Below are 11,392 nucleotides of genomic sequence, written 5' to 3'. Positions count from 1 at the left end.
TTTTCAATCAATTTTTATAAAAATCTTTGTTATTAACTAATTTATTATTGATCATCTTATTCCCTCAGTTAGAAAACATTTCAAAAAAACTTTGGAAAAGACAATAGCAATTTTTCATCAGACTAACACAATTCATAAGACCTGATTTCTTTTTCAAATCCAGGAACTAGATTGTATGTTACCTTGTATCACTTACCAGTTTCTTTGGAGAAGTATCAGGTATCCTTGCAGATAAATCAGGCTTTGAGACCAAATGTACCTGGATTGGAATCTCAGTTCTCTCAATGAATGCTCATGTGAACATAGGCAATAATTTCTGATATTTAAGTTCTCCATCTAGATTTTGGAGGAAAAAAATCTTTTTAATGTTTATAACCTCATTTTTTATTGAGGAATAATTGACATATAATATTAGTTTCAGGCATGCAAAATAATGGTTCAATATTTGTATACATTGTGAAACAATCAGCACAGTAAGTCTAGTTTACCTTGTCACCTTACATAGTCACCAAAAATTTTTTCCTTGTGATAATACTACTTTCTTAGCATCTTTTGAATAGGTAATGCAGTATTGTTAACTATAGTCATCATGCTGTAATTAATTCCCCATGATTTATTTACTTGATAACTGAGAGTTTACAGTTTTGACCCCCTTTACATATTTCTCCCACCACCACCACCCCCATCCTCTTGGAATAACCTGCCTGTCCTTTGTACCTGTGAGCTTGGTTTTGTGTGTTTGTTTTTAGATTACATACATAAATGAAATCAAACAGTACTTATCTTTCTCTGATTTATTTCACTTAGCATAATTACCTCAGAGTCTATCCATGTTGTTGCAAACAGCAAGATTTCATTCTTTTTTTATGACTAATATTGTTGTCAAAATGTCTATCCATACCTCTATTGATGGAGACTTAGATTGTTGCTAGGTCTTGGCTATTGTAAATAATGCTGCAATTAGTAATGGACGTATAGATCTTTTTAAGTTAGTGTTTTTATTTTCTTCAGATAAATACCCAAGAGTTATGCTATTTTTTTTAAATGGTGCAAGTATGGTTTATTAAGCTTAGTACCTTAGTACAGGTGCTTAGTACTTAGTACACTGTGCCTTAGTATAGATGCTGAGGTTTGCTGAAGGAGCTCTTAATGTTCAGGCCTGGAGGAAATTCTGCCAATTTTTATTGATCAGTGACACCAGGAAGTTGACAGTGAAGTAGATATCGTACACAGTCTCATCTGTCATCCTCATGTGGCCAGCAACCACTACCCTGGACTTTACTTCATCAACTTTGGCCACCATGTTCTTATTCTGGGTCAGCAAGGAAGGGAGCTTGCCAGCCTTATTCAGGTCTACACCCAGGATTTGTGGCATTTGCTTGATAAGAGACTCTTGAAGCCAAAACGGCATCATAGTTCTTGGCCAGCATCTTGACCAATTTCTTATTCTTGTTGAGTTTCTTCAGTGCCTTGTTGTCCATGTGGGGGATGTCCACAGCTTTGGCCTCATCACAATGTCCCCCAGAACACATATTTTTTAAATCAAATTGTTGATGTTACTGTTGTTTTGCTCTTGGATCTTATGAATTGTTTATATATATTAGATATTAACCCATTACCACATATGATATTAGCAAAAATTTTATCTCATTCGTCAGGTTTCTTTTTCTTAAATTGATGGGTTTTTTTTTTTTCCTGCCGTGCAGAAGCTTTTTAAATTGATGTACTACTGCTTTTTTGTTTATTTTGTCGTTGTTGCTTTTGCTTTTGTTATCAGATTTAAAAAATCATCACCAGGGCCTAGTGAAGAAGCTTATTGTCCACATTTTCTTCTAGAAATTTTATGTTTACAGGTCTTACATTTAAGTATTTAATTCATTTTCAGCTAATTTTTTGAGTATGGTGTAAGATAGTCATCCACTTTCATTCTTTTGCATGTAACTCTAGTTTTCCCAGAACCATTTACTGAAGAGACTGTAATTTCTCCATGGTATAGTCTTTACTCATTATAAATGAATTGACCATATATGCGTGGGTAAAAAATCTTCAAGTATTCGGTAAGCTTATATGAAAATAACTTAATCACTTGATAAAAATAAGCAGAATAACACATAATATTATTAACACTTTCTTTTTTTTGAACAAGTGTTTTATTTATTTATTTATTTATTTTACTTTACGATATTGTATTGGTTTTGTCATACATCAACATGAATCTGCCACGGGTGTACACGTGTTCCCAATCCTGAACCCCCCCTCCCATCTCCCTCCCCATACCATCCCTCTGGGTCATCCCAGTGCACCAGCCTCAAGCTTCCTGTATCCTGCATCGAACCTGGACTGGCGATTTGTTTCTTATATGATATTATACATGTTTCAATGCCATTCTCCCAAATCATCCCCCCGCACAGAGTCCAAAAGACTGTTCTATACATCTGTGTCTCTTTTGCTGTCTCGCATACAGATGGTAACGATAACACTTTCTTTTTATTATTTTCACATCAGTTATTGTCTTTTTATCCCTGTGAATAGAATTATTTGTTTACTTTAGTCTAATACTGAATTAAGAACACTCCTTACCATGGACCATTTCCTTAGCTCCTTATGACCTAATGTCCCAATAATATGACAACTTTATTACAACTCTCACATTAAAACTAATAAACCCACTTTGCCTGAAATATGATTGGCTCTATTGTCTAATTTTTTGAAAATACTTTAACAAATGATTATATATGATGTCATCTTTTTCCTAGGTGCTTGGATCTCTCTGTTAAACATAGAGACGTTCTGGATCATTCAAATGGTAGGAATTTCAGTTATTTCTTTGGAGTTTATCTTTTAAATTTTCCTTTGTGTAGTGGGAGTCCTGACTAGTCATTTTTATTTAATATGCTGTATTGCTGAAAAATATCCATATACAGGTAGCTGGAAGGTATTTATCTCCCACAGAGATCTTTTCTGTCTCTGAAATTGATGATTCACATGGGATATAAACATTTGTGTTACCACCAGGATGTTTTTGTCTCAGAGTTTACCTCATGGGCTTTATTCACATGTTGGCATATTGTTTGTTAATGCCCTAAATTTTCCCTGAAAAGTTAAGTCTAATGTATAGCAGGATTATAGCACACTAAAACACTACTATTACCTTTGCCTTTAAAGTAATTGATAATGCAGTTGATTATGTTAGTTAATCATATTTGGGGAATGGTATTGGATACTAAATATTCAAGGTTAAATTTGGAGATTATTATTCTTAATTAAAAACTCATTCAATTTTATTCTTCCTAAATTGTTATAGTATATGAAAACTTATATTGGCCGATGTTAAAACTTTGGTGTTGCATAAATATGTCTGTAAAAAATATATCTACTTATTCTTGTTAAATGCAAAAAAAAATGCTTTCTAGATTGTACACTTCCATCATCTGATAAAATTGGGACTCAAAGGTAGTATTGCAAATTATATTCCTAAATCTATTAATACAGTTTCTAGGCATATGATAACATATAAATTATGTCATACTGGTCCTTTATATATGAAATAATTTGGGGCTGAGAGGATATGCTTTAATTTTTTATTACATTTATGGATTTGTGAATTTCTTATAAGTTTGTGGGTTTTGTTTTATCTGTATTTTTCTTTATATAATTTGACTTTATGTTAATTACATATGTATATGTTCAATTGCTCAGTCATGTCTGACTCTTAGCCACCCTTTGGACTGTATGTAGCCCACCAGGCTTCCCTGTCCATGGGATTCTCCAGACAAGAATACTGGAGTGGGTTGCTATTTCCTCCTTGAGGGTATCTTTCCAATCCAGGGATCAAACTCAATGTGTCTCTTGCATTGGCAGGCAGATTCTCTACCACTGAGCCAGCCACCTGTGTAGACACTTAGGTGTATATGACTCTTTTAAAATATTGCTTGTGTACCCTTACTTTTTGTAGTATATATTGTCTACTTGATATTTTTGCCTTAAGTTCATTTTTTAATTATAATATTGACGTATAAGAAATTTCTTTGGAGGGAGATTCCTCTTTTTCAGGTGTAGCTTCCTTCATCCATGAATTTTTACATATTCTGTGAAGGTGTGCTTAGTGTTATTAGCCAAAACAGTACATAGTTACAAGAGAAGTGCTCTCATTTTTAATAGATGAGATTAACATGTGATTATAGTGACTATAGACATATATTGCAGTTACTATCACCTGAAATTATGTTTTTTGTTTGCTGTGCATTTTGTTACTTTTTCAAATTTCTTAGTTTTGTAGGGTTGATAGAGTTTTTTTCTTTAATCGTTTATAAAATATACATGGTACTCTTTACATAGCACATTTAATATTTTACCATTGATATATTAATTCCAATTAAAATTAATTAGAATATTTGGCCTCTTATAGGATAAGAAATAAAATCAGTGGAATGGTTTCTCTTTGAACTTATTGTCCCCTTTTCTGTATTATTTGTATCTATATTTTTAATTCTAATTTGCTTTGAATAGAAAATTTGCATTATTTATTTACTTATTTGATGTTTACAATAAATATTATTCATACTTTCTGATTTGCTATATAAATTTCTTTGTTCACCCTAGCTTCCTTTGTCCCTTTTAAAATACCTGGATTAATTTATCTGCTGCATTAATTTCTCATTGTAATGAATGATAGTCTTTAGTAATCTATTCACTGAGAGTCTCTAGATAATACATTTCTGCATCATTTCCCTAAAATGTTGACAGTGTACCCTTTCACTTGAGCGCCAGTAGAGAGTAACTAAATGCCAATTTATCAATGTTTTCCATTTACTCTGAAGCTATGACTCCACTGCTTACTGATTCATTCCTGCTTATAAAATATCTGCTAATTTGATTGTTGTACTTTTCCAGATCAGTCTTTCTCTTTTATTTTGATATTTGTCTTTTTCTTGATGTTCTACACTGCAGTATGCAATGTCTAATTGATGATTTTTCTAAAATTTACTCAACTCTGCTAATATAACCTGGCGATGCTTTTAGTCTGAGGATCCAAACATTATTTGGTGCTAAAAATATTTAATCATGATATTCCCTTTATCTTTAAATAGTCTCCAAATGTTCCTTTATCCTCATTGTCAGTATTCCCTTCCTTAATAACTTCTTTTAAATATGTGATGGAGCTACTCATTCTAGCCACAGTTATTTCTCTGCATGCATCACTTCAGTCTATTTATGTTTATTCTCCAACTCACTAAATCTTTTTTTAGATATGTTGTATCTAATATTTGTTCTGTTTGTTAACTGTGTGTGAGATAATTTTTATTTGAACACCTGAATATTTTGTGTCTCAAATCATATTTTTTCATACTTATCATTTCTTATTTGTATATTTTTTCTATTGCTATTTAATGAATTATCAAAATCTGCTGACTGAAAAAAAACACACATTCATTGTCACAGCTTCTGTGAACCAGGAGTCCTGGCATGGCTTAGCTGGATGCTGCTCCAGGTTATAAAAGGCTATGGTCATGGTGTGGGCCAGGTTGCATTTTATTCTGGTAACTTAACTGGGGAAAAATAGGATTCCAGGTTTATTTAGGTTGCTGTCAGTGTTCATTTCCTCATGACTTTTTAACTGAGGTCCTCAAATTCTTATTGATTGTTGACTTGTGGGCTCCACTAGGTTTTGGAAGCTGCCCACCGTTCCCTGCCATAAGGATCTTCACGAATACTTTTACAAGATGGGAGCTTACTTCTTCAAGGCCAACAGAATACCTCTATCCCTATGTCTCTCTCTCCAGTGGCTAGGAGTCTTACATGAGAAACATAATCATGGGAGTAACATCCCATTATCTTTGTCAAGTTCTGTTGTTCAGAAGCAAGTCACAGATTCCACCTGTACTCCAGGGAGTATACTAAGTGTGACACATTGGGGTGTCATCTGTTATATATTTACCACATTATTTAACAAATTCCTTTATTCATTGCAGGGTTTCTGCTCTTCATACTTTTAGATGTCAGCAACTATATTCATGGTCCTCTGGGGAAAGCTGCATAATATTTCCATCTATTGATATTCAGTATCCTTAATTTTTTGCATTTTCTGTTAAAAATGGTAATTTTTGTTTGAAAGCTTATGAGCTCGAAGATTTTTGTTTGAAAGTTCATGTTATGTGAGATTATTTTTCTTCATTATATTTCATCTTCTTGAATGATATTTCATTTGACTCTTTGCAGACATCAGTGTTGCAGATTCGTGGCATGGGTCTTGTGTTAGGAAACTTAGTGTTTTGTACTACATGAGGAACAGTCTACCCACCAAGACTAACTTATCTGTGAGGTATAGGTGGCATAGTGCCCAGATTCTACAGTATTGTTGGGGCCTAGGGAAATGTTTTCATTTTAATATTTTTTAAAATAAAAATAAAAAAAATAATAAACATATAGCAATGAATCTTGTCTGGCTTATATTCACCTTCACACCAGCACAGTAATATAAATTATATATATATACACACACACACACACACATATATGTATATATATATATGTTTACTGAGAAAGGGGCCCACAAAGACAAATGACTAGAACTCATAACAGCCATGCAGTTATGATACTATCCCACTGGATATTTTAGCTATATGTAGTATTGGGTTATACTGTTCTCATTTCCAGAAGGGAGAAAAATCACTATTGTCTGGTACCTGTAGATCTGTTAGGTTTAACTATTTTAGAATCTCGTTCACTTGCTCATTCACTTGCATAGATGAAACTGTAAGAAAAAGAAGGAACTCCCTAAAATTTTTCGTATAAAAAAATGGCCTACTTATAGAGCTCTCCACAGAGTTAATGCATGACACTGTTATCTCTTAGTTGCTGATTTAACTAAGTCTGAAAGTCAGATCAGAAATTTTCAGCTTTAGACTGATTAACATAAACTTGAACCAGAATCAATTAAAAAACAAAAGTAAACAATAGTTAAACATACCTAAATACTGGGGAAAATGAAACAGGGTCTAAAACGCTGGCATGAGCCAGAATCATTGTTATAAAAGTGAAATCACTCAGTTATGTCCGACTCTTTGCAACCCCCATGGACTGTAGCCCACCAGGCTCCTTGGTCCATGGGATTTTCTAGGCATGAATACTGGAGTGGGTTGCCATTTTCTTCTCCAGGGGATCTTCCCAACCCAGGGATCAAACCCGGGTCTCCTGCACTGTAGGCAGATGCTTTACCATCTGAGCTACTAGGGAAGCCTGATGTACATTGTTATTATATTATATATCCCAGCAAGATGGTAGGAGGGGCAAAATCACATTCGAATCAAAACCCTTACCCTCCAGAGATGCTCAGAGACCTCAAACAAACCTTGCGTGCACCAGGATCCAGAGACCCCATGGAGACTGAGCAAGAACTGTGTTTGATTGTCTCCTGTGAAGGTAAGAGTCAGCAGTGGCCTAAGGCAGGACAGAGGTTCTGGATGCAACAGACCTGGGTATGGCATAAGCCCTTTTGAAGGTCACCATTAACTCCACCATAGAGCCACCAGATCTTACACAGGACTGGGGAAACAGACTATTGGAAGGCACGAACAGAACCATGTGCTCACCAGGACCCAGGAGAAGGGAGCAGTGATCCCACAAGAGACTGACCCAGACTTGACCATGCGTGTCCAGGAGTCTCGGGCGGAGGTGTCTGTCGATGGTGGCCTGATGCAGGGTCAAGGGCACTGAGTGCTGAGTGGATGGGACCTTTTGAAGGAGGTCACCGTTATCTTCATAACCTCCACCATGTTTGGCCTCAGGTCAGCAACAGGGAAGGAACATCCTCCTGACCATCAAAAGAAAATTGGATTCAAGATTTACTGAGCATGGCTCCACCCATCAGAATAAGACCCAGGTTCCCCCTTAGTCAGTCGTTCTATTAGGAAGCTTCCATAAATCTCTTATCCTTATCTATCAGAGGGCAGACAGAATGAACACCACAGTCACTGAAAACTAACCAAACTGATCACATGGACCACAGCTTTATCTAACTCAGTGAAACTATGAGCCATGCTGTGCAGGGTCACCCAAGATGAATGAATCATGGTGGAGAGTTCTGACAAAATGTGGTCCACTGGAGAAGGGAATGGCAAACCGCTTCAATATTCTTGCCTTGGGAACCCCATGAATACCATGAAAAGGCAAAAAGATAGGACTCTGAATGATGAACTTCACAGGTCAGTAGGTGTCCAATATGCTATGGAAGATCAGTGAAGAAATAACTCCAGAAAGAATGAAGAGATGGAGCCACTGCAAAAACAACACCCTGTTGTGGATATGACTGGAGATGGAATTAAAGTCTGATGCTATAAAAAGCAGTATTGCATAAGGAACCTGAAACATTAGGGCTATGAATCAAGGCAAATTGGAAGTGGTCAAACAGGAAATGGCAAGAGTGAACATCCACATTTTAGGAATCAGTGAACTAAAATGGACTGGAATGGGTGAATTTAACTCAGATGACCATTTATATCTACTACTGTGGGCAATAATCCCTTACAAGAAATGGAGTAGCCATCGTAGTCAACAAGAGAGTCCAAAATTCAGTATTTGGGTGCAGTCTCAAAAGCGATAGAATGATTTCTGTTTGTTTCCAAGGCAAACCATTCAATATCATAGAAATCCAAGTCTATGCTCAGAACAGAAATGCTGAAGAAGCTGAATGGTTCTATGAAGACCTATAAGACCTTATAGAACTAATGACCCAAAAGGTGTGCTTTTAATTATAGGGGACTGGAATGCAAAAGTAGGAAGTCAAGAAATAACTGAAGTAACAGGCAAATTTGGCCTTGGAGTACAAAACAAAGCAGGTGAAGGCTAACAGAGTTTTGCCAAGAGAACACACTGGTCATAGCAAACACCCTCTTCCAGCAACACAAGAGAAGACTCTACACATGGACATCACCAGATGGTCAATACTGAAATCAGATTGATTATATTCCTTGCAGGCAAAGATGGAGAAGCTGTATACAGTCAGCAAAAACAAGACCAGGAGCTGACTGTGGCTCAGATCATGAACTCCTTATTGCCAAATTCAGACTTAATTGAAGAAAGTAAGGAAAACCACTAGACCATTCAGGTATGACATAAATCAAATCCCTTACGATTATACAGTGGAAGTGAGAAATAGATTCAAGAGATTATATCTGATAAACAGAGTGTCTGAAGAACTGGATGGAGGTTTGTGACATTGAACAAGAGGCAGTGACCAAGACCATCCCCAAGAAAAATAAGTACAAAAACACAAAATGGTTGTCTGAGGAGGCCTTACAGATAGCTGAGAAAAGAAGACAAGCTAAAGGCAAAGGAGAAAAGGAAAGATATACCCATTTGAATTCAGAGTTCCAGAGAATAGGAAGGAGAGATAAGAAAGCCTTCCTCAGTGATCAGTGCAAAGAAATAGAGGAAACAATAGAATGGGAAAGTCTAGAGATCTCTTCAAGAAAATAAGAGACACCAAGGGAACATTTCACACAAAGTTGGGCACAATAAAGGACAGAAACTGTGTGGACTTAACAGAAGCAGATTATATTAAGAAGAGGTGTCAAGAATACACAGAAGAACTGTACAAAAAAGATCTTCACGACCCAGATAACCATGATGGTGTGCTCACTCAGTTAGAGCCAGACATCCTGGAATGTGAAGTCAAGTGAGCCTTAGGAAACATCACTATGAACGCTAGTGGAGGTGATGGAATTCCAAATCCTAAATGATGATTCTGTGAAAGTGCTGCATTCAATATGTAAGAAAATTTGGAAAACTCAGCAGTGGCTACAGAACTGGAAAAGGTCAGTTTTCATTCCAATCCCAAAGAAAGCAATGTCAAAAAGAATGTTTGAACTACTGCACAATTGCATTCATGTCACACACTAGCAAAATAATGCTCAAAATTCTCCAAGCCAGGCTTCAACACTATGTGAACTGTAAACTTCCAGATGTTCAAGCTGGGTTTAGAAAAGGCAGAGGAACCAGAGATCAAATTGCCAACATTTGTTGGATCATCGAAAAAGCGAGAAAGTTCCAGAAAAAAATCTACTTCTGTTTTATTGACTACACCAAAGCCTTTGACTCTCTGGATCACAACAAACTGTGGAAGATTGTTAAAGAGATGGGAATACCAGACCACCTGACCTGCCTCTCTTGCTTTTATTTCCAATATTCTGGGAGGTGGGTCATAGAGGATCCTGCTGTGATGTATGTCAGAGAGTGTTTTGCCTATGTTCTCCTCTAGGAGTTTTATAGTTTCTGGTCTTACGTTGAGATCTTTAATCCATTTTGAGTTCATTTTTGTATATGGTGTTAGAAAGTGGTCTAGTTTCATTCTTTTACAAGTGGTTAACCAGTTTTCCCAGCACCACTTGTTAAAGAGATTGTCTTTAATCCATTGTATATTCTTGCCTCCTTTGTCAAAGATAAGGTGTCCATATGTGCATGGATTAATCTCCAGGCTTTCTATTTTGTTCCATTGATCTATATTTCTGTCTTTGTGCCAGTACCATACTGTCTTGATGACTGTGGCTTTGTAGTAGAGCCTGAAGTCAGGCAGGTTGATTCCTCCAGTTCCATTCTTCTTTCTCAAGATAGCTTTGGCTATTCGAGGTTTTTTGTATTTCCATACAAATTGTGAAATTATTTGTTCTAGCTCTGTGAAGAATACCATTGGTAGCTTGATAGGGATTGCATTGAATCTATAAATTGCTTTGGGTAGTATACTCATTTTCACTATATTGATTCTTCTGATCCATGAACATGGTATATTTCTCCATCTATTAGTGTCCTCTTTGATTTCTTTCACCAGTGTTTTATAGTTTTCTATATATAGGTCTTTAGTTTCTTTAGGTAGATATATTCCTAAGTATTTTATTCTTTCTGTTGCAATGGTGAATGGAATTGTTTCCTTAATTTCTCTTTCCTCATTATTAGTGTATAGGAATGCAAGGGATTTCTGTGTGTTGATTTTATATCCTGCAACTTTACTATAATCAATGATTAGTTCTAGTAATTTTCTGGTGGAGTCTTTAGGGTTTTCTATGTAGAGGATCATGTCATCTGCAAACAGAGTTTTACTTCTTCTTTTCCAATTTGGATTCCTTTTATTTCTTTCTCTGCTCTGATTGCCACTATGAAGTACCATTTCACGCCAGTCAGAATGGCTGCGATCCTAAAGTCTACAAGTAATAAATGCTGGAGAGGGTATGGAGAAAAGGGAACCCTCTTACACTGTTGGTGGGAATGCAAACTAGTACAGCCACTATGGAGAACAGTGTGGAGATTCCTTAAAAAACTGGAAATAGAACTGCCTTATGATCCAGCAATCCCACTGCTGGGCATACACACTGAGGAAACCAGAATGGAAAGAGACACA

The 11,392-nt window shown here is 36.1% G+C and overlaps 1 pseudogene; it reads right to left on the bottom strand.

Annotated features, from left to right (window-relative positions):
- Positions 1 to 1,112: 1,112 nt before the first annotated feature.
- Positions 1,113 to 1,532, bottom strand: LOC102388976 (annotated as a pseudogene).
- Between the last annotated feature and the right edge of the window lie 9,860 nt (positions 1,533 to 11,392).

Source organism: Bubalus bubalis, chromosome 6 (genome assembly GCF_019923935.1).
Source record: "Bubalus bubalis isolate 160015118507 breed Murrah chromosome 6, NDDB_SH_1, whole genome shotgun sequence".
NCBI lineage: Eukaryota > Metazoa > Chordata > Mammalia > Artiodactyla > Bovidae > Bubalus > Bubalus bubalis.
Note: the sequence above shows the minus strand (reverse complement) of the source record. Positions and strands in the feature narration are given on the sequence as shown.